At 39.6% G+C, this 25,480-nt stretch overlaps 1 long non-coding RNA gene across 1 annotated transcript in view; it reads right to left on the bottom strand.

The window, feature by feature from the left end:
- Positions 1–4,188: 4,188 nt before the first annotated feature.
- LOC125967743 (uncharacterized) overlaps positions 4,189–25,480 on the bottom strand; it is a 136,460-nt gene continuing 115,168 nt past the window's right edge. The window contains exon 4 of the long non-coding RNA XR_011086704.1: positions 4,189–5,680. This is a non-coding gene — a long non-coding RNA (uncharacterized lncRNA). The remainder of the gene's footprint in view (positions 5,681–25,480) is intronic.

Consider the following 25,480-nt stretch of genomic DNA (forward strand, 5'->3'; position numbering starts at 1 on the left):
TAAAACACATCTGGTATCATTTTGCCTATGGGAGGGGGGAGGATTCATGCCAGTGCAGTCATGAGAAGAAAACAACACTGGCATCCAGTTTGTTGTCACATGACTGAGTCTGAGTTGGCCAATATGTTGCTTTCTATGTCCAAGGTGTTTTTTTGTTGGCTCCGCCGAGGTTCTTACAACACTAACAAAAAAAGCTGTTTGAATTTACTCCATTTTATTTCATCAAGTAGTTGCACAGAATAAATTCGTCCAGGTCCAAATCCATTTTGAAAGCCTGTCTGAAAGATGATTTTTTATTTTGTGAAACCATTTGACGAAATAAAATGGAGTAATTTCAGCACAGCATTTCTTTCATTGAAGGAACTTAGCTTGATCAGACCATCATTCGTTCCAAGGTGTTTTTGTGAATGGTTGTCTATCTTCTTATTGACAGTTGATCTCCAGTTTATAACCAAGTCAGCTCCAGTTGTGACTTATTCTAATGACAAGCTAAGTTGGGGACATTGATTTGTAGGCTTGGTAAATCAAGTGATGCCTGACAGCTTGTCTATAATATAGAGTGGGAGACCATCATATCCTCGTGAGGATCCTTCATGACCACCACTCTTTTGTCTCGTGTTTGAGACCTTATTGCGCTCAGGTTTTCGGTGCTCAGTCATCGACTAGCTAGCATGAATCACGTCGGGCCCTAAGGCGGTCCAGCTGTTCATACGTCATAACTCTGAAGCGGTTCTGTTCGTGCTGTGCAATGTTTCCACCTTCATTTTGTATTATTGCTTCGGTCATAAATTGTACTAAATGTAAACTTGATGGTGAAAAAAAAAAAAAAAGGCCAATTGTACAGTTTAGAGAAAATCTGAGCAAATTACATAAACAGTGTATAGCCAATAGAATCGTCTGGAATCTTCTGAAGCGTGCTAAGCAACAGACTCAAGATATCACAATCGCCTGTTTGCACTTCATGAATAAATGAACAGAGGCGAGCCTCAAAATATCTGGTGAGATGGTTTTCTAAAGTGATGAGGCCAAGATTAACCTTTACCAAGTGACAGGGAGGCTAAAGCTTGAAAAAAAAGAATAGATCTGCTCACAATAGCAAGCATACAAGCTCATTCTGCAAAGAAGCTGATGTCCTGGTTTGGGCTTGCATGGCTTCTTCTCAGACAGGCTCATTAATCTTCATTGATGGAACATGTGATGGTATCAGCAAAATGAACTCAGACGTCTACAGAAATATTTGCTCTGCCAATTTCAAGCAAATGGAGAAGATAGTAATGCCGAAAACATGTTGCCAACAAAGGAGGACATCGGGTCAAAGAAGTTTTAGGAAGGCCAAGTCAGGCGCCACACTGAAAGTAAAAAAGAAATCTACAAGATTCCGAAAAGGATTTTGAGATTTGTAAAAGGCGAGGAAAGCATTACAAAAAGAATGCAAAGGTTTGGAGATGTCACCGGGTCACGCATTATTCAACAGTGTTCAAAAGTGAGTTGTCACTTGTTCAGAAAACCCACAAAAAAAATTTAACTGATTCTTTTTATGTCAAGCCCAAAAGTCTGCAGCAAAATAACGGAAGTCACTGTCCCACAACTTTTGGAGTATTTATTTCACAATTTCTCCTTTCCGAATAAACAGACGAATTCCGTCTATCCATCATGTCACAAAATGACATTCTTTTCTTGCATGGCAGATATCAATTCAGTTTTATTTAGAATTCTCTCATATCTACTGAAATAACTGTTGCACAGTAACATCAAAGTTACACGATGAAGTCTTGCCGTTTTCAACCGGAATATTAATCACAATGATTTATTATTGAACATACCGCAGGTTATCTTTGTTTGATATTTTTTATTTAGTAGACGATATTTGCTTAACCTTTCAAAATTAGGCCACGCTGTCCAATTGGTGAATTATTCATGGGAACCAAAAAGAAGCTTTTAAAGATCTGTTTTGTTTTAATCCTTCAACAATCCGGATTCTTTCTTTTCACAGGGCTGTGACCAGCAAGCTCATTGCTGACTGTCCCAAGAAATGTCAGAAGGTCGACGGCTCTTATCATGGGGGCCCTTATCTTTCACTTGCAGGTGCACAAGCACAACAAAGACGACCTGCACTTGATTTCATGGCCAATTAAAGCCCCCCAATATACAGTTACTCTTATCAATAGATCATTGTACGACACGGGGAAAGAGCCAAATAGCAAAATTCAGCATTTTTTTTTTTCCCCAAAGTGTTCAAAGAATTGCTGAAAAAACAAGATGCACATTTACAGTAATGCATTTGGTCATCTTAGCTTTAGCACTTTAATAGTGAGAGCGAAATAAAATAAGCATTGAACAATTGGTTCATCTTTCTAGCGCAGTATTATTACATTTCTATATGAGCAAAATATGCATAATGAGGTTGAAAATCTTATTCTCAAGAAACTTATGCAAGGGTTTCATAGTAATCAAAATAAATCTTTGATGAGCAACAGGAAGTGTTTTTTTTTTTTTTCCCCAAGAGTCAAAGCAGAATGGGTACGCACTGAAAATCCAATGATCATCTGAGCCATGGAAATCTTAAATTTTAGACTAGTTGTGTCGCCATAACAGACCTAAAAAATATATAAAAGTGGGCCCATCTTGGTGACTAACATGTTAATGACTTCTCAGGTACAGAACATTTCGTGCCTGATTATACCTGACTCAGTATTTCTCTTACCAGTCTTTTGATACGGTCTCATTTATTTTAGGGTTAGTTTACTGGGAGTTATATCGTGCATTCTGGAATACACCCCAAGTGAAAACAAAAGATGCAGAGCCAAAACATTGGAGGAAAAAAATCATCAAACTTGAGAATAAAACAACATCTTGTGTTTAAACCAAGATACCTGTGACGCCTTTTTGTATTATTTTAATGAACTGCATCCGAAGCAACAGTCCTGTTTCGAGATTAAACGAGAAGGAAGTAAAGTTTGAAGTATTTCGAGCGAGTCATTATGGAGCTAAGGGATTCGTTTACATTTCCAGCATCCAAATCAAGGCAGCGTCATTTGTAGAGACGAGATCAAGCAATGTCTCGGCATTAAAGTTTAATTCAAACCTAATACAGGAAATGATGGGAGGCTTTTTTCTTCTAAAGGTTTGTTTAATCATCACACGCACATCTTTGATCGTCTTCCCCTTCTTTAATCTGGGTGCATGCACTCATGGCCTGCTGCCTTTTCGGTCTCTCATTCCAACTTGTTCTTCTTCAACCCGTCTGTCTCCTTGTACCGCTTTCCTTTCTGTTGACAAAGCATTACAGAGCCGCTGCGTCTTGTGCTGCCTAATTGGTCCACATAGACTAATTTAGCATCTAATTACCAAGTTAGATTTTGTGCTTTAAAATTTTCAAGGCCGTGTTTTGCCTTCTGACAACGTTTGTGATTCTCAAGGCTATACAGCACCTTGCGTAGCATTGAACCTTTTGAATCGTACATTGTGAGAGGAATATAGACAAGACAGAATGTATTTTAAAAGTCTAAATAAATAAACGGCAATGACCTAATGGCCGGAAGTGCAATAGCGGATATTGTGAAAAAAAAAATTATTATTCAAGTACCGGTGAAGCTGCTGGCATTTTTAAAATGGATTGGAAGTGCCCACTTGGCAGCAGTGATCTGGACTCACCCTGGCTCATTTTACATGATCTGCCCCTGGAGGTCTGCTTGCAGTTCCTTCTGAACTTTGCTCTCCTGCATGGACTGGAGCAAATCAGTTTTGCAAATTTACAAGGAAATGAGAGGAACTGCATCGAATGGCAGCGAGGCAAGTCAGCTGTGCCCACGCCCACCACGGCGCAAACTGCCATTTCCATTCGTACACATCTGATCGACTGCGCCAGATTTAGACTGGGCACAAAGATGGAGCACATGGAGTGAGGCTGTGGCCTATTGGATGGAACCAACACTGCCAATTAATCCTAATGACAGACCTCATTTGTATTCATGTCTCAGTTGACTCATTCACTTAGTCATCCCAGACAAAATGTAAGTAAAAATCCAAGTAAAAAAATGCGACTCATCAATGAATCACTCACTTTATGCGAGTCACTTGTTCACTCACAGCCAAACAGCACTCACACTCTCGTACCTCAGGGAGACTCTGATTGACGTTAGAAATTAATGATTCACATCACATGTTAAGTTTGTCCCACAAGGTTTATCAATTGGTTGAGCGTCAGAGAGTTCACACTAGATTTTCTGAAGTCAAATGAATGCGGCAGCTTCACAATTCAAAAAGACCTCAGAATTTTCACCCAAACTTCTGAAACATTAAAAAACTTCGACATGTTTGACCTGATGTAAGACTGCAACACCTCACGCTACACTTTGGTGCACCTTGTAGAATAAGCAAGCATAAAAATAATTGCTGTACTATCTTTAAAGCCCTTGTCTGACAAGTGAAAGTGAATTTGGAAAAAATACCTTCAAGGTTTGTTTTAGACTGGTGACATTTTGACCTCGAAACCGATTAATTGCATTTTAAATGAGGGGAATGTGTTTCAAAGTCCAAACTAGTATGCTCTAACAGATTTTTAATGTCAATTGTCTGTCAGTTTTGGAGCAAGCATGAAAATGCATATAAAAAAAAAAAAATTTAATAGTTTTAGACCACAATCAGTACATTGTGTTCAACTTTACTATTTTCACTGTGTAGGAAGACAAGCCGGGTAGATAAAAAAAAAAAAAAAGTTTACCACAGTTTCTGATCTATTTTTATTGTTTGTGTTGACTCGTTGGGTTTGGAAATTTAGCACCATCTTTGGTGTGGTTGACAATTACTTCATCTGTAGCGGCAGCAGGAGTGTTGGAGTAGGTGTCAGTAGCGCACTGCTAATTGGCCAAGCAACCTCATGGAAGACCAGCAAGAGCAGCACTTTCCAATGTATTGGCTCACGGGAGCATTTTACAAAAAGCAACAGCTCCGAGTGTGAGAAAAAAAAAAAATAGCCCGATGTGGCTATCACCTCAGGTTGAAGTCTATTGTTGACTATGGTATGACTAACAGTAACAATTTGGACTCTTCTTATTGGCTCTCATTTGCAGCAAATGTGTGGCTGGCTGAACTTTGCCATTGTAAAACTTTGAATTGTTCTTGCAATACCCTTTCATTGCTGCTGAAATGTTGAAGCCGTAATTGGGGAGCTGGCCAAAGTGCGTATCAATAGATGTGCAAGGTGGTGATCGGGTGCGGTTCTCGGATCAGAGGCTCAGAGCTGCTGAGCTCTCGCCTAGGCAAGCTCCATTCCACGGCAATTACATTCCCTCATTTACGTATGAAAGGGAAGCATAACACTTTTGGATGAAGGTGGTGATTATGTCATGAAAGCAGATAAAGGTTATTTAAATTTTGAGCCAAAGAGGATAGATTGGATTTAAAATACAGACTACGGCAGAGACGTCTAACCTTGCGAATGGATGTTTGCGTGGCATTTACAAAAGGGAAAGAATGACTCTTAAAAACTATTTTTAGGCCACCTACACATTTAAAGTGACCATTGTAAAGTCAGAATGCTTGCCTGGGCAACAATCTCTTAACAGCATGGCGGAACAGCGGTGCCGTTGTTAGGACTGCCACCTCACAGCACGAAGGTTCTCCATCCAGCCTTGAGCCTTTCTGTACTCTGCTTGTCCTTCATGTGCCTTTGCTGCTTCTGTATAGGTGGTCCGGAAAGAACATGGAGGTTAATTGTAGACATTAGATTGCCCTTAAGTACAGAAAATGAATAAATGAGTGGCTTTCAACACATTGTATGAAATGATTGGATGTACTTTTCTGAAAATAAGTCACTCCATTATATGTATCGCGAATGCATCATTCATAAGAAAAAAACAACCGCATTTTTCCAGAATATGCCAGTTTGGTAGATTTATTTTGCAAGACAGAGACCAAGAACAATCTCAGTTGCCTACCTGCATTTGGAAAAAGACACCAAAGTTTGCATTGCTTCACTTAAACCATTTAAAAATACAGAATCTCGGCTGGATGGATGAATGAATGGATGAATGAATGGATGAATAGATAGATAGATAGATAGATAGATAGATAGATAGATAGATAGATAGATAGATAGATAGATAGATAGATAGATAGATAGATAGATAGATAGATAGATAGATAGATAGATAGAAAAATAGCAGACTTACTTTCTCTCACACACACACACCTGTTAAGATTTAAGAATAGCCTTAGCAATATACTTGAATGATGGTCTTTGTGTTTATTGGATTAATGTCCACTACGTGATACATTTACAGGAAATTGTCCGATAATGGCAAAGAAATAATTTACATTACACTATCTTCCATGATAAATGATCTACAATATTGCATTTGTCCTTGTGTTACTACAATTATGTAATTCATGAGGTGGTGAATAGGCAGAGAGGGTGAAAATCGACATTTTCTTTTCTCGGCAGCCATGGCTGAAATAAAAGCAGTCCACCCACAAACAAATAATATATGTATTAGTATAGATATTTTGTCTGTGTTTTGATCAGGGTAGTGATAAACATACACAAACATTGTTAAACATAGACAAATACTCATCGCAAAACAAAAAGGTCGCAATCTTTTGTTTTCTTGTGTGCCACAGAGCCAATTAATTTTCTGGGGGGGGGGGGGGGGGGGTGAATGCTCAGCTCGAGCTGCAGAACATTTTGGCAATGAAACATTTTCACAAACACACAAAGAGGAATTCAACTGAATGTAGCGCTGTGGGGTTTTTTGTGTTCCAGTCGTAATTGATTCACCTGCATGCGATTAACTGCTCTAAAGCAATCCATTCTGTCAAAGCGAATTTGGGAATCATTTTGTAGCTGAAAAATATTTGGAACCTCTCATTCAGTCAAGATTAAAAAGATCCAAAAAACAATCTGAAGGTTAATGGAAGCTAAGCTTATTAAATAGTAATCATTAGATCAACTTTGTTTTAACATTTTATTTTGAGGTTAACACTTCTGCCGAGTTTTCAAGTATGAAAGGCATTCTTGCATTTTGTAACTAACGACACAATTGTGCGCTTGTCTGCTTCAATATTAATTTAACCGCATCCCGCCAAGAATTAATTAATGAGCGTATTAAATGATATCCCATGTGTGTGCTCAGCAAATGTGCGACTCAACTTGCTCTTCCACTGATTTGCAACAAGAGAGTGGAAGAGAGAAATGTGAGCTTCTTCAGTTTGAAATATCCATTAGAAAGAATTTTGCTTTGAGACATTTATGTAAAAGAAATCCGAATTTTAGGGACAGTAAACTGTTTGTGGAAATGCCTCATATCACATTCAACACTTTTCCAGTCATACCATTTTGGAAAACATTTTGATGAATGAAATAATTGTGACAATCAAAACTCAACCAGAACATTTTTTTTTCACCCATTTGTACGATTTGCTTTTTTCCATGATTATCTAAATTGACATGATCATGGAAAAACAATTTCCAACCTCGTTTCATTTCAACTCGTCTGTGATTTGTAAACTGGAGCGTGTCTTCCAAACGTGTCATGGCTGACACGAGCGATAAAAAGAAAAACCTCATTATGTTGTTTATGTCTGTCTAATGAGTTAACATAAAAGCAGATTAAAGTATTTTGTTTTCACGTTATAATTCAGATTACTGAAAGTAAAAGAGATGCGCAAAAGCAATATATTATAGCTACGCTGCTCGTACATGGTACAACACACCATCTGTAGTCTTCTTAATATTTATAATAATAAAAATAACGAGAGATAATTTATGTAAGATTTAGTGAAGATGCCTCTGCATAATGATGCCAGATTAGATCAGGCACTAAACAAACATTGCTGGCATCCCAAGGGCACAAAGTAGTCTGTACATAGCGGGTGGGGGAGGGGTTAAAAAGAAAAAAGGTTGTACTTTGCAATTTGCAATACTGATGAATTACAGGTCAGCAACCTCTGGGCCCTTGTCGTGGTGGTCACAGGGAGCAAAGGACAAGGAGAAGAAGCGGGAACGAGAGCGAGGCTGCTAGAGGCTCTAATCTCTGTTTGCAGTGCAGCTCTCGATGGCGGCCAGCAAATAAATCTGCCAAGCAGCAGCAGCAGATTCATAAAGTCCCTCAGGTGACTCTGTTCATTTATCTACATTTGCCAGGGTTTGCAGCTGCCAAAAGCAGGTGGCACACTTTGGATGGGAAACTGGTTTTTCTTTTTTTTTTAAAGATGTGGGCTGGGTAAAAAGCGACACTGAGAAGCTACTGGGGGAAGGGTTAAAACGGTGGCATCAGGTTGCAAAAGGTTACAAGGGCGGCATGGCGTGAGTGGAAGCCGGCCGCCATCAAACATGTTGCAATGGAAGTCAAAATTGAAATGGAATTGCTCTCCTTTCTAATTTCCTCTCCTCAAAATCAATTTCTAGATTAGTGTACAGAGTCAAAGGCAGCGCCTGCACGGGGGCAATGGAGGGGAGGCAGAAGCGGCAGATAAGAAATTATAGATGGAAATAATCTGGGAATCTATTTCCTCTCCTTCCTTCTTGGGTGGGCTGCAAATAGAGAGAGGGAAATTAAAAGTCGCCGCGGTGCACCTCATTGCAGCTAGCACTTGTTGGCCCCCCAACAGCTGCTAGCAATACACAATGGCTGCCTGATTTAAATGAATGCACCACTCACACGAGTCATCATATTTTGTCATCCTGCACCCGACCATTTAATCGGAGGGCGTATAACATTTCTGGAAAATCTGCAATATCCGTATTTTGTCTCAGCAAACAGCACTTGTGACACAGTTTTGTAATTACTCCGAAACGAAAGTAGCATCAAATGTCAGGTTAGTTTTAATTACCCTTTTCAGCACATTTAAAAAAAAAAAATTCTGAAGCACTTCTAGGTTATAGTGAGACGCTGCGTTAATGACGTGTATCGTGCAGAAATGTCTCAATGCTGTCGTGAAATTTTCCTCACAGCCTTTTTTTGCATTTGATTGCATCTTTCTCTTTAGAGGCTTTGAAATAAAGGCAGTGAGTAAATGCAAACACAGATGAGTCTTTGAGCAGCCTTGCTCACAAGGTTTCTCTCACACGCTGGCATGAATATGACGAGTGCGTCTTTCTTTCCAGGAAATAAATACTGCCAGTAAGGATAAACATCTATCAATGCCATTCAAATGTTGAACACATTCATATGTAGAAATAATCAAGAAATGCAAGATTTTGATTGATGTTTTCTATCCAATAATTTATTGAGCTGCAATTTTTTTTTTTTTGGGGTGGTTGTTTTCTCTGTCAACTGAAGTATCACCATCTGCCTAAAGTGTCCCTTGCCGTCTTGCCGGCGCTTGATGCCGGCTTCCAACGTTGAGGATATTATGCAGGCATCCAGTGCGATAACACATCATTAGAGATGGTGCATTGCTGCTGACTATATTTTTTAAAAAGCAGGTCAGGGATACGGAACAAGGAGAAAAGTGCAGGATTGGCAGATTCCTGCCGATGCATGTGGTCAAGTCTTCACAGCATCATGCCCACTTTGACATTGAAGCATTTTTTAGCACGAAAAAATGCATTCAAAGCAGAATCGTCGCCTCACAGGAGAAAGTTTGCAAAAACATATTTGAAGAGAATAAAATGCCTTTGTATTATTTCCGCTGTGGGTGATAGGATGGAAAATAGAATTTGCGATTGCTTCAGAAATGGACAATGCTGACAAATGCTATCAGAAAGCTCAAATTCATTGCAATAAGGGAAATGGAGGTGTGAAGGTTGACGGACTCAGTCCTTCCCCACATTTACCGTAATTTCAGGACTATAAGCCACAACTTTTTTCCAAAATTTTGAACCCTGCGGCTTATAGTCCGGTGCGGCTTATGTAAGAAAAAAACTAAAATATCCCTGAATTTTAGCTGGTGCGTTTTATAGTCCGGTGCGGCTTATAGTCCGGAAATTACGGTATGCTGATGGTATACCATACACATTTTTGGTACCGGCTTCCCATTCGGAATTAGCTCATAAATATATAAAGTAGTTGAACAAAAACTTTTTTTGCAATATAATTTAAAAATATAAATACTATCTTTAATCACCTGGCTTAACACAATTTACTGAGATTGCTTTTTATTTTAATGCACAAAGTGTTTTGGTGTGTGTGAGAAACTCGTTTGGATGGAGTTGATGAATGTTGCAGTAAATTCCACTTTTTCATTTAATGCTTCAGTTCCTTAAGCAAGTCACTCGCTAGGAGAATTTGGGCCCATTTTGCTCCTGTGGTCACATTCCAAGACATTGTATGTAAGTTCTTGATTTGTGTTTGTGTGTTATATTAAAAAAAAAAAGCATCGATAGAGGCGCCCAAAAGCATCTGGGAGCCTTTCAGAATTTTGATTTGTGCCAAATGCAGTCAATTGAATAGAGTGCCATCGGAAAAGTCTGTCGACGGATGTCTGGCCATGTTTTCTTGGTGTATACTTTCCTCCTATGGACAAAAACAACTTTAGTCTATAAATATTTGTCTTTCATCATGCGCCGGGCCTATGATTGAGTGGCGACGTGTCAATGTCATCCAGGATTGACTGCAGTCCTCCAAAGGATAACTGCTACAGCTAATGGATGGAGGGAGGGTGGACATGCAGTCACTGACAAAAAGTGACAAATGTCCCCAACAGCCCATGAAAGCCAAACTGTCGTGTATCAGAACTCTTGTGGCAGACCAACATTTTTTTTTTTTTTTTTGGTTGGTGTTTTTATTTATTTTATTTTATTTTTTTCGGCCCATTTTACACACAAGCTTATTTCTAGGGGATATGTTCAAATTAAAATTTTTGATTGTTTCCCTCTCTCCATCGACATATATGAGCAGAAATAAGGAAGAGGAGGTGATGGCAAAAGATGAATCACCTTGAAATCAAGCCAAGTCTGTTAATGACTTTGTGGCTGCATGCTTGAAGAAAGAACTTCATCATGTGGAGTCTATTCTTAGACGTGTGTCTTCACATTCTGAGTCCATTATACATTTGTTAAAACTTGAAATGATCAAAGTTGGATCTCAACGTTTTTATTCTCATGTTAATTAAGATGATTCTTTTGCTTGATTTGTTTTTATTCCAATTTATTTACTAGCAGGCTAATTTATTATCATTTAAAGAGTTGTCTATACCCTAATCGAAGATGAAATTGTTTTGTACTGTTTTGAACTACCCAGTTAACACTTTGTGATGTATTCCCCAGAAATAACGATGTGATACATTTTCCGAGTCAAACTGATGAAGTTAGATGGCTGCCTGAATGTTCAATTATTTGACAATATTAGGAAGGAAATTGCAATAGAACTCTTAGCTTTCACCATATTTTGAGTTAGTTATTTCTGAAAATATGTGCCGCGTTGCAGATGATTGGAAGGCATCTTATGAGAAAATACAATTGACAGCACACATTTCGTCTGTCGAACACACGATGCACAACTCCGGGGGTATGAGTGGATGTAATTACAGTGTATAATGTGCGCTCTATGTCGACAGTGCTTTTTTTTTTTAATGGAAAATGAAAGAAAAAAAAATGCTCATAAAATATTAAATGTACTCTGTTGTTGATATTACTCAGTTTTCCAGAGACAATATTAAAGCTTCCATGAAAAGAGGCGCATAGCGTTTGAAGACTGCAGATGATTTGACCACGGTTGCTAATTTTCCTATTAATGACTCTCGCTGCCTGCGCAAATGTTCTGATCTGTCATCATTTATCATAATCAATTTTGCGGGGCCTCCCATTGACCTCGTCATCTGGTCTACCTGCTGCAGCCCTTTGGAATTTTTTTTTTTTTTCTTCCATCTCATTAATTTAACAAATTTCAACAGTGTGCACTCTTTACATGTTTCATTTCTTTGGGCATTATTTAAGTTTTTTTGTCTTTGTTAAGTTTCACGCAGGCTTAGTAAACAATTCAAGGTTAATGACTCGGGCACCCTGCTATTTTCTCACGGCTTCGCAGATGTGTATTCAACTGCTCGCATTTTTTATACACACATTAGTGAGGTATTTAAGTCGGAGTTAAAAAAAAAAGAAAGAAAGAATAATGGAAAGAAAGGAAAATCGACACACAATTGTGCTTGGTGCCTTTGCTGGCAAGTGTACAACATCTAAGCAACAGGGGTGGTGCAAAAATTGATTAATCACCCGTGAGCAATACAATACGCCTGCAATCAATCTAGCCATGAAAAGACTAACCGAGATTTTGTCTAAATGAATACTTCTGGTTAAGAGTTTGTTTTTAAAACCGCTCTAATACAGGAAGTCATGATTATTTTATTTTTTATTGAAGAGGAATTAAATTGTCATTCTGCTGTGTATTCTGTGTTCCGTGCAAGGACAGATGTGAGAATATGTTCTGGTTTGCTTGTAAGGGCACCTTGACAAAAGTCAGGATTAGCATGTCTAGCAATGACTCAGATTTGATATTGTTGTTTTTTGAATCCAGGTCTCACAACTATGACCATCCAGTTCCAAAAATTTAAAACTTAAGTGATTTAAAAAGGTGCACAAGTAAACAAAAAGAAAGAGCAAAGCACAGTAATGTTAAAGTTTCAACCAATCCACGTTGGACAGAAGGGTCCAGAATCATCCAAGCACAAGGACAAAATGCAGAATGGAACAAAAGGACTTCAGTGAGCCACATCGATGCAGCAGGTGGCCGAGTGCAGCAGGTCCATATAAGTGGGTGTGGCAGGTGTGAAGGTGGGAGGAGGCTGACAGATGCAGACTGACTGAACAGATGCAAGCGTGAGTGGGACGGGGCACCACAAGAAGCCGCTTCTAAAGAGTCCATGACATTAACTTTTTACACAGAAGCACCACGTTTAAGGCAGATAAATATAAAAAAATGGCGCCGGGGAATTGTACATGGAGGACGCAATGTAAATCTATTTGGACTGATTGTTGCAAAAAATAGTCGCAAAGTTATACTTGGATTCACAAGAGGCAACATTGATTTTCTATCTGACTTTAATCAGGTGAACTTGTCATAGTCAAGCTGTTTTGTACGCGGTGAAGAATCGGAACACTTTTCCAATCAAAGCAAATTGGACCAGAACAATTTGTGCTCCTCAGCGCAAGTTTGGGCTGCAAGTGCAAGCAGCTGATAGAACATTTGCAAAACAACATGTTTGTGTGTAGATGTCATGATCTTTCAAATACTGTTAGTCATGCTAGCAATTTTTATCTAGCTATATTTAGAACCAGTGAAAGCCCAGCACTGAGCGCCGAGAAGGACATCGTGATAGCAAAGGCTTCATCCCAGCAACGATTGAACGTTATGTATTTTTTATTTTTTGTTTTGTTAACTTCCAAGGTATCGACATGGCCTCCTTGTGTCACCACGCTGGCATTTATCAAACAGGCCGATTAAAAAGACGCCAGCGAAGGCTTTTGTGATTTCAAATCCACCTAATTTGTTAAATTGTCACCGAACAAAATCCGTAACGCGGAAAGGTTGTACATTACAAAGCGTGTAATTCCTCTGGATATCTCACATGCATGTGACGGACACAAATAGCATATTTCTCTTATTCATAAGTAAACAAGCCCAATCTATTGATTTTCAAAGCGAGCTGCTTGATTATGTCTTCATTTTTTAAGCGTGGTTGATTTTTAAATGAGGTTAGGGAATTTGAGATGCAACGGCTAGCGTTACGCTTGTCAAGGTTGCTTGCATGCGCACATCGCATATTTGCGGGCTGCGCTTAATGTGGCAAATGGCTTTTGATGCACATTTGGATTTACATAACATCGGAGGAGGGCTGCGGTAAAGGATTCCCTTAGCACCAAAGGACATGGAAGATACTGCGGCGTATTAATGACTGCCTCTTCTCGCCGGCAAAGAATCAAACAGAAATTTCAAGCAGGACACACAGAGGGTGAGGCAGGGCAGGGAGATGAGACAGATTTCAGCATCACACGCAGCCAGACGTCGTGGATTGCTGCTTGTGGAACTTCAGGACCGTCCTATCCTCGGCTAGGCTGCTCTTCGCTTCTTCTCACGCAAGCTTGTGGACAAACAGATGCTACATCTTGTCTTTTTCAATAAAACATCCCGAGCATTCAGCCTGTGCATACGCTGGGATTTGTGTGTCATTATCGGGTCACGGACAAAGGCAGAGCCAGTGCAGAATCACTCCGAGGATCAATAAGACATGTTTACATATTCCCTCTTTTCAAGTTCTTGCAGCACAAAGCCGCATCATTTACTCAGACTGAATTAGCTGGCAAGATAAGGGGCCAATGTGTTTTCTATGTGCTTAGACATTTGAAACACTGGGCTGATTTATTTAGATTGTCCCCATTAATATCAAATCTAAGTAATGAGGCGTGATGATCATGTGTACTTGCTGCAATAATGATGAGAATCACACAATAATAAAGAGGCGGCTCTCAGAGAGAGAGAGAAAGAGAGATAAGGCTCAGCTTGCTTTCCAGGCACAGTGGCACTAGCTTGAACAATTACAGTACCTGTGAGCATTCGTTGCTTCCGTTGCGCTGTAAATCAGTTGCAGCGGAGAGGAAAATCTCACAACAAAATAGCACCCGCCGGAGCTTGGCTAACTCCAACTTTGCACATTTTATGATAATGATGAAGTGTATCTCTGCAGCAAACATAAACCAGACAGCAACGGCATTGCAGCTGTTCCGATCGGGCAGTGCGTCAAAGAGAAATAAACGTGCGATGCATGAGAGCTTTGCATGCCTCTTTGTCTTCATATAGTCACTGGACAGAACATTAGGTACACCTCAGGGGTGTCAAGCTTATTTTTGTCAACCCAAAAAAATTTATGAACGCCTCATATTATATATAGTATAAGCTAGGGGAAACTTTTCAAATATTTTAAAAAGATATATATATATATTTTTTTTAAGTGAAGATATTTGCAATTTTAGTAATGACACGTAAACTTGTTGCACAATTTGTCTTCGCGGGTCACAAAAAAATGATGTGACGGGCCGTATTTGGTCCCCGGGCCTTAAGTTTGACACCTGTGTCCTATACAAAATCTGTAAAATATGCCTTCACTAATAATCATTATCATATTTGGCAATGTTTGTAATCTTAACAGTACTCGCTTATTATATTAATTTCAATTCGGTAACTATTCGATTCCATTGGTCCACTCAAGTCCCGCTTTTCTATAGTAGGTATAGCATTTCTTTTTTTGGTAATGTTCTTCTGTCGTTCATCCATTCAATGGTAAATGGAATCTTCTTAGAATATTTACTCATTCACTGCCAAACGTCCATTGGGCTGGCATGAATGAGTTCAAGGGTGCATTGAAGTGATCCATTGTGCTGTTTTCTATTTTTGTTATTTCCTTAACACAATGTGACCTCTTATGAAAAGAAACAGAAATGAGCAGCCGTAGGCTATGTTTAAAATTTACATTGATTGTAATGGTCAACAATTCCTCATTGACCTCTTTGACCACCGACTGGAATGGTCTAGCAGCTGTATTTTTCTTTTTTTTTTTTTTTTATCTGGCCCGGTGACAGAAATGTTACGGCTTTGGCTGCCACTGTGATTTGATGCTTTATTCAGCTTTGGGCCCACCGTTCCTTTGTGACTGATGAGGACTTGACACTGGTCACAGCTCCGTAACCAGCGAGCCTCTTGACGTTCCATCATGAATTTCAAGCCATTTCATTCGTGATGCACCCTCTTGCTTGGCTCATGGCATGGCGGGTTTCATATCCTTCATATTTCTGCTGATTTCTTCAAGAACATGAATAGCTTAACGGCAATTTTATCTTGATTACATTTTGACAGTAAAAAGCAGCACTTAACAAAGGTCTTCAGGTGGAGAGCTTAGCAGTGCACGTTAAGTGTCTGAATTTGAGAGAATTTATTAATTCAAAAATATATTGGTGGAAATATTCTCTTGACTGAAATGTAAAAGGTAGGGAATCATTTTACACCACAACCTCAAATTCGTTTTCCTCCTTGGTGCAGTCCGTATCATAAAGTCATGAACTTCAGTTCGGCTGTACTGTACTGTATGTTCTTGTACCAAACAGACTCAAAGTTCCTCTGAAGCACTTCAAAATCCGACCGATCCAAATGAAAAAAATCCACCATGTTCAACCATAAGCATTATAATTGGAACATTAACTACGTGCAGTGTGAATTGGACTTATGAGACCGGTGACACTTTACAATGGTTACCTAGATGTGACCAACCCACGTTTTCTTTGAGGAACAAACCATCACTCATTGATTCAGAATGTCCCTGCTAAGAGTGAAACCCAAACGCAGTACCCGCCAGACAGTTCTGGAAGAAAAACAGGCGAGATAGAAGACATGGGGACACACAAAATGGGGAATGGTGAGCCCACTTATGCTCGAGTAGCACAGGCTGTGAGATGGAGCATTTTGTTAAGAAAGGTCCAAAAGGTACTCAAGGCGACGGGGGTGGACGGATTTAAAAGTGAGGGAAAGAAGTTAGCTGGGGATTTTTGAAGCCGATGAAGATAATGATGTTTTTTTTTTTTGTAGTAATTGTATCGCATTTTGGCTAAATGTTGACATACTAATCAAAAACCACCGATTTGCATTTTTGAAAATGAAAAATATATTAGGACCAATCAGACCCTCCACAAATATTTGGATGTATGTGCTCTTTATCATTTTTGTGTCTGTCTTTTTGCATGTCAGCCCTGGGCGATTGTGTTTTCGGAATAAATATTACCGTAATTTCCGGACTATAAGTCGCGGTTTTTTTCATAGTTTGGGTGGGGGGGCGACTTATACTCAGGAGCGACTTATATATGTTTTTTTTTCACAAATTTTTACTTGATCATTAAGACATCACTTACAAGTATAGTTGACCACTTCCCATGTTATTTTTAGTATAGTTGATCACTTCACATGCTTTTATTTCTTTATCTTGAACATATTCAAAACATAAAAAATAGAGAAAACATCAAATAAAGCAATTAACACTTTAAAGCACCATATCCAAGTCCAATGTCTGCTGTATGTACACTTGCTCCATTTTTGCTCCTCTTATATTTATTATTATTATTTATTATTATTTGTTTATTTATCATTTATTCAATACTCTTATTTATTCATTGTTAGTGCCTTCTTGGGGTTTTTTTGTGTTGCTTGTATGCATATGTGTACTATCTCACCGAGGGATAGTGGAAATGTAATTTCAATCTCTTTGTGTGTCTTAGTATATAAAAAAATATATCGACGATAAAGCAGACTTTGACTTTGATAAAACAACCCAAAAAAATTATATTTTCAGACGAAACTGGATGAGGGCGCTCTAAATGTTACCGTTGGCCGTGACTCATCAACTGGGTGGGCTTAAGAAAAATGGCACCAAAAAGAAACTCATATTTTGCAGGTTACAAACTTCAAGTTGTAAAATATGCAGCTGAAAACAGTAATCGAGCAGCAGAAAGAAAGTTTGGAGAACCATGATGTACCAATGGATTACTATTTCAAGTGACGTCAGTAGCGCGGCGCGCCGGTTGTTTACATACAAACGTGCCCACACAAGGACTACCATCATTAGCGGTGATCATTTCTAAGTGACACGGAGGACAAAGAGTTTGAAGGAATTAAGGATTTGGAGTGACATAGAAGGTTTGAAAAACTATTATGGCTTTTACGCACGCCCGGTCTCTACTGAGTCGGGGGCCGACGCTCGGCCGATTGGCTGTCCGCTGAACGGTGCGCGGGGCTCGGACATGGCCATTACGCACGCCCGGTCCTATGCCATGGAGCTCTCGTGTCTGGAAGTCCACGCCGCCACACGCTTGGAAGTTTGTTTTGTTTAATAAAGAGCCGTATACCAAACCCACGTCTATCCTTGTACTTTGTTAACGCTACAATATAGTTATATACTAGATCTGTGGAATAAAGACGAGGCTGACGTCAGGGCGCACGCGCGGCGATGTTGACAAAGGACGAGGAATTTGACCGATGGATTTAATGGATTTAAAGTGCACGGATGGTTTGATAATATTATTGGCTTATATTATAGTTATTTGAAATATAGTTTATCTATCGTTATATGAGCCTGTGGAATATTTTGAAGTGCAAGCGCCCTCAGTCGCGCGCACCCATTGTTGACAAAGAACGATCGATGGATTTAATGAATTGGAGTGACACCGATGGTTTTATAAACATGTTATTCATGTAATAGTTGTCCTTAATCACTCTATATGTTACGTCAGGCCCGTTCTCAGCTCTTTGTTTGAGTTTGTCACGTTAGCATACCTATCGTTTAGCCTGTTGTTGCTATTTAATGAATTGGAGTGACACTGATGGTTTTATAAACATGTTATTCATGTAATAGTTGTCCTTAATCACTCTATATGTTACGTCAGGCCCGTTCTCAGCTCTTTGTTTGTGTTTGTCACGTTAGCATACCTATCGTTTAGCCTGTTGTTGCTATCGTTTAGCCTGTTGTTGCTCGTTCATGACTGTTTTTGGTGTGGGATTTTGTCGAATAAATTGCCCCCAAAATGCGACTTATACTCCGGAGCGACTTATATATGTTTTTTTTCACTTTTTGGGGCATTTTATGGCTGGTGCGACTTATACTCCGGAGCGACTTATAGTCCGGAAAATACGGTAATGAATTATGATGATCCCTATAACATAATCTATCTTTTTCTTTTGGGGTCAGCATGCAGGTGTCACTACAAATGCTAAGACGACATGCGATCTGCTTGAAGCACTCTTAGTATCTTGTCAATCAATAGCCCTCCGCTGTGCTTTTCTGAGCATGCCTTCCTTGGGATGCCACTTAGACTTGTTTTTTTTTTATTTTTATTCTCCCCTCTGTGTACTAGTGTCAACTAAACGGTATCGTGGCATGAGCAATCGCTCAGGAGGAGGCTTAGTGAACATCAGGCACGGAGCCCATGCTGGAAAAAAAAAATCATTCTATTAATTAATGGTGCAATTAAAGTTTTGTCATTGACATGCCACTAGCTGACAGGGATGGATGGGGCTCTCGGTCCTACACAAGACACAAGCGCATCGATAATGAATGGCAGCTATTAGCAGCAGGTTTGTGCGGTGATGGGGCCACCTGCAAGGGCTTGGCTTCCCCACCTCGCCGTGTTCCCGTTCCTTCCCAAGCCCTTTATCTGTTGCCAACACTTTTCTTTCTTAAGCTTACTCTTCATTTAGCATGCTCCTAATTTCACTCTGCTTCTCATTTATGCCGGTAAAAGCTCAACCCCGCTGCTCTAAATGGTTAAAATTAATGTTGGCTAATTCAAGCAGAAAATTGTTTTCCCAGAATATTTTTTGTTGTTATTGTCACCCTACTTTGCATTCCTTACTTAATTCAAATGGCTGTAAAGCGCCTCATTGTGTTGAGGAACGCTCCGTGTGACTTTACGACAAGAGTTAAATTGGATTTGAGCCAGCTAGGAATATAAATTATCGGCAGCCTCATTCAGGTGTTTTGTGAGCAAAAGAAAGAAGCAAGATATAAAAATGATTTTTTTTTCCCCCCAATGCATATTATGGTGTTGCTCATAAGCAAGATGGGAGCTTAAAAATCAACATCAATGGTTCAGCTTTTAATTATTAAAGCCAAAAGGATGCCATGTAATATTAAAATATCTTCAGGCAATCCACACTTGTGGTGTAGGAAGATGGTGCAGGGAGATTGTCGGTAAATGTAAAAAAAAAAAAAAAGAAAAAATAAGAAGGTTGGATTGAATGGGGTTGGAGATTGACATGATCACAAATAACAACCAAAGCAGCCTTGAAATGTTTACATTCCTTAACAAATGCTGAGAGTGTGCATTCACACTCGTTTTATTGCCGTGTGATGTTTTCTGTTCTGCGCTGCATGAGCTGCATTCGCAAGATTATGCAAACACAGCAGTAACAACTGCAACTACATTTGAAGATGATTCCATGGAAGAAGGCGTTCTATCCAACCATACATGCAATCAAATATATTTTGTAACATTTAATAAAGAATAGCGAATTCCATGACTTTTGAATTCGAAATTACTTTGTTCCGGCGAGAATATTTCACAAGTATCTCACAATAGGACACGTAATATACTTGTTATTGTCTTAATGTCAAATTTTGACAAAAACAAACAATATAGCTTTTTAGTCTCCAGGGAAGAGAGAGACAAATCGTGTTGTTCAATAGTCATTTTAGCTCTTATTGCCTGGTCTTGCAGAAAATTGGCCAATATCTGAAATTAATCATCTCATCAGCAGTGGAACAGACACTCAGCGACACTAAGATGAAATTTTAACACATTGCAGCGCTGTTGATTTTCTTATGGCGGGCTGGCCGAGAAACTTGCATGTTGTATATATATCCTGTTTGTCAACGCGCACAAACCGGAATGTTTTATCCTTACTGAGACAAGGTTACCTCCTGTTTTGGATTCATGACAAGTTCAGATGCTCTCCGACCTTTTCGCAGCATCTTATTCCGCTCAAATATACAACTTGCTCCATTGCCTCATGCGATGACTGATACAAGCTGCAGAAAAGCTTTTAACCCTTTTAGGAAGTCAAAGCTAACCTATACAAATTTTTTTGGCAAGCTGACTGGTTTTTACTTGGAAAGAAAAATTCTTTATGGACTGCTGCAATGGCTGAGTATTTTCAGGGTTGTCTTATTTTACGACGATTGCTTCTTCTTCCCTGTAAATCACTGAGAATGTTTACATTCCAGCTAAAATAATTCCTGAGCAGTGTGTGATTTTTTTTTCACGTCGCTTTCACTTATATAGGTGTCAAAGTCGAGGCCCGGGGGCCAGATACGGCCCGCCACATCAATTTATGTGGCCCGCGAACCCAAATTGTGCATCGACTTCATGTGTCAATACTAAAATTACAAATTGTCTTCACTTTTAAAAAAAAATAGAAAAATTGCATTTATTTTTAAAAATATTTTAAGTTTTTACTACTCTCTGATTTTGACAGTCATAATAACTGACTATGATGCGGCCCGTGACAAAAATTAGTTTGGCACCCCTGCTATAGTAGATTGTATTTGAATTTCATATATACGGTATAAAAAATAGAATATACAGAATCGCAATCCAATTTCATGTGGTTACTTAGCTTCACTTAGCAACTAACCATCAAGACGCATTGTACACAATGCTAAAGCTGTTCAAAGTTTAATCACTCTGTTGGGGGTGCGAGAAGCAGTGGATGAAGCGGAATGCGGAAAGCGAATGAAGACGGGGGGGGGGGGCTGCAAGACGCTGAAATGTGAGAGAAGCTCTATCAGTCTGATCAGTCATCCGTTCCCCTCCAATCTCCTGATAGAGCAGGTACCGCAGAAGGTGAAACGATGTGTATCAAAACCTCATGAAGATCGATGGCTTCCTTCTGTCAGCTCTGAGTGAGACAAAAGAGAATGAGCTTGTGGACTCCATATATTTATTTATATATTTATAGATTGACGATCTAAATCGACACAAAAGTGGAAGCTGCGGTGAAACACGGGAAATTGACAGCTATTAAAAGTACAAGGCCAAAGGAGTTTTTTTTTTTTTTTTTTACACCTTCCCCCCCTGTCAGCCCTATTAACATCGTGTCAGGAAAGGGTGGTAAATAAGTCTCCGAGAAATGATAGAGGGATATAATCAGTATCTGCGGAATCTCCAGCCAGGTGTGTTTATGTGCACAGCGATGAGGCAAACAGCGCAGCGACAGGTGATAGCGGCTTTAAGAGCTTAGCGGGCCTTCAGATGGGCAGGTCATGGATTGGCATAACAAACACACTTGGGCGAAAAGTGAGACACCATTTCCATTTTTATTCCAACCCTGCAATAATGCCACCTTTACTCAGGCATATAGTCTGTATTATTTTATTATAAAATTGCTGTCGTAATGAATTTTAGATTCAATCAAAGCTGCTTGTCACAATGTTGTATTTGTGTGAGAGTTATTCCGAGATCACTGACTGCCAACAGATGTTGATCACTGCATTTCCATATTTCCAAACTGTTTATTTTCTCGCAGGGATGGCACCTCTCTAATGTGTTTCAAGTTATCAACAACTGTGAGTCGGCTGGCAGAACACAACAGCCAATCAGTGGCTGATGTTAAAATGATAGCAACGCTCTCATTGGCCGAATCAGAACATACAGATTTTTTTTTCGTAACTCCGAGGATGAAATTTAATGCTGTAAAATTCCCTCAAACTGCAGAAATACAAACTTAACAACACTTTTTAAAAATGACCGGAAGCGTTTCACTGTAGTTTAGTCAGTGTGAAGCTCAATTTGTACATGTATGAAATGACTTGTGGAAAATGCATTTGAAAAGAGGAGGAACATTTTGCAAGAAAGAAAGCTTGCAGTCATTCTGGCAGCATCCTGCCTGTGAATGAGGCTGCCAATTCTAATGCGTGTGATTTAAGCACAAGGGGCTTTTGTTGTTTGTGTGGCAACTGGAGGGCTGCCAGTTAAGGGCCTTGCTACTTTTTGTGTTGCTACGCATGCTGTTCATTAACTCTTTTCTTCATTCCAGCGTTTAAACCTTAACCTCAAAACCATAACCGCTTTCACACCACGCATCTAAAATAATTAAATTGTATTTCTTTATTTTTGCTGCATTGGTTTGATATAAAAAGATAAATAAGACACATGAGATCAACATAACTGACATCTGCAACAAGACAGCATGTATTTTGCAATAAATGAGTTTTTAGCTTAGCGCTAAGAATAACACAGATTGACAAATACTGGAGTGAGTAAGAATTCAGTGACAAATCCTCAACTGGCAACAACTGTGAACCACTGACATCCCCAAACATTTTGCTTTTGTGAACATTCCCAGGCAGTCTCTTTCATTGACCGTTTATTTTGGGAGGTTACTCCTGTCAGTCTCCTCTCAGCCAGTTCTGGTGATTAACTCAACAAGTCTGAAATCCTCCATTTCTTTCTGTAAGTGAACTCCCGTAGTGTTTTGCTAGCCTGTTGCCACTTGATAACAGATAAAATATTTCTGTAGACTTTTGAGTTAATGTTACCGCTGCCGTCGTGTCTTACCTGAATGATAATTAATGAGCTTGACGAAGCCATGCATCGACATCACTACCTGATTTGCACAAATGATCTTAAATGTTTGAGATTTTGAAGATATTTGTTGAAGCTTTAGCAATTTCAAACAGGTCTGCATTGGGGCTGGGTGATCTGCGTAATTGCTCTCCACCCCTCGACGTCCTAGCGCCTGATTGCTGTTTAACGACCTCAAATGACCTTGTCAACCCCCCGATGAATACGTTGTGGAGCGTGACGCATCCGACATTTTGCCCAATTTTCAAGCTCCTTCCACAGACTAAGTGCCTAAGCAATGCATTCCTGCTGCTGAATACGTAATTACGGATAAGAACGATGGCAAAATCATCACGTCGATCGCTAGATCCCGTTCAAATATACCCTATGGATTTATAACAATCAAGGAATGAACCAAAAAAGAATTTTAACACCACAGCAACGTCAGTTCAAGATCAGTTGAACTGTTAGTCATATCCGATGATGATAGAAATATGCCGAGTCATTCATTTTCTCAACTTGAACGGCGTTCATGAACGTCTATCGTAAAATCATTTCATGTCAGCTACAGTGTGTTGCAGGAATGCAGACATACTTTCGCATAATACGCCAGCCGAGGTTCTTCCACGGTCCAACCTGTCAAGGTTTGGTTGTTTGTTTATAACGCAACAATGATCCCACTAGCGGCATTTGATCATCTTCAACAAATACATTTACCTCCGCAAGGATTGATTTCACTCTCAGCGTCAACCTGCAATGTCCTACAGACAAGGAGGGAGGATATTTTTCTGCTCAGTATTATAGTGCACCACAGCCACAACAAGGATCTGAGAGCAAACACTTCTCTCGCTCAAAATTGCCATCAAAATAAAACCCAAGCAATTCCAACAACAATCTAATTTCATGGTGTGTTGTGTTTAGCCTCTCAACATGTTTGACCTGTTATGGAAAAAAAATTCAAATTTAATTTGTGGCTGAGCGATCCAAAACACTACACATAGAGTCACGGAGTTAAGCCTTCGATAGATGAAAAATCACAGCTGGGGCACAGGAGTGTGATTTGTTGGAAAAGCCGTGTATGGTTAAGGGGCTTTATGCTGATCTCCACTCAAACACAAACAATGGTGCGGCTCCTACCCTCACGCGAGTGTGTTTAATTACGCCGCCGAGTCCCATAGTTACACTCTGCACTCGCATTTCATGCAAATCCAACAAAGAAAATATACTAGCATCCATTTTATCCTTTGTCACATTTTCAACTGTACCTATCACACATCTGGAATTGAATGCATTCGGCTTTTGCTGCATGGGGTTGAGATTGGGGTCGAAAAAATGCAGACTGAAAAAAAAATCTTAGAATAGTGACAACCGGTGGTAGGCAAAAAAACATATCTGACTGAATAGCTACCGTTGCGAGATGCTTACATTGCTGACAGCTGGAGAGAGACACAAAGAGACGACCACAGGGAGGCCAAACAGGAGACAGCAGAACTGCGCCAAAGGGACTCTGGTTATCCATCGGCTAAGGTGTTTGTTTGTCTCAATCACGTTCATTGGATCTTTCAATAAATGATAGCCCGTGCTATCAATGTACTGATGAGTCACCACATTGGATTCAATCTCAACATCCGGAGCAGGCTCGGCCGGCAGTTATCCCCGTGATGCAACCTGCTGAAAGGGACTCAGACCGTCACATTAACTCCCAACACAAGAAAATCCTGGTTTTAAGGTACAATTGTTTCCCATGCACCCCGCAAAAAAAAAAAAAAAAATTGAAGGAAAGCACTGGGATGAGTCGTCTTAAGTGGCTTCTGCCCATGGCATGGCGCTAACGTTGCAATATAATTAGAGGGTGGCCTACTGAAGATGGTCTCCTCTCTCTTCACCCTGCCAATGTGCCATCGGCTTCAAAAGCTCTCCCCAAGAAATGGAGCCTCTCTCGAACATTTCATGTGCTGCTTCTCGAGAGTATTTTTCTTATTGTATCCAGTGAAGTGCCTGAATTTTCTTCCACATGAAGGATAATGACGTCTATATAACTTTGCATTAGTTAACAAACTCACATTCTTAAAGGAGATCTACTACCATGTCAACAAATATGTTTACTTCCATTTTTTATTCTTATCGTGGCGATAATGATCTACTATTTATATCACGTTAGCTTAGAAATGACTCAAGCTAGCGTAAGATCATGAAGTCAGATCGTCAGAAAGTATAAAAACAAACACGCCTGCCCACCTGCTCAGGTTGAGGATGCGTGTTTTACTTACAATAACTGTCTCGGATGAGACATGATACAGCTGAACAAGCAGCAGTAATCAGCTTCTTATCAAGGTGAGTGAATAATTTCAACGGTCCTGTCAGGAACCCTTGTGTTATTTACCGTTGATCATTTAGCCGTGACAGTGTTGGCAGATACAACGGCAAAAGGAAGGAAGCCATATC

The sequence above is a fragment of the Syngnathus scovelli genome, chromosome 4 (assembly GCF_024217435.2).
Source record: "Syngnathus scovelli strain Florida chromosome 4, RoL_Ssco_1.2, whole genome shotgun sequence".
Lineage (NCBI taxonomy): Eukaryota > Metazoa > Chordata > Actinopteri > Syngnathiformes > Syngnathidae > Syngnathus > Syngnathus scovelli.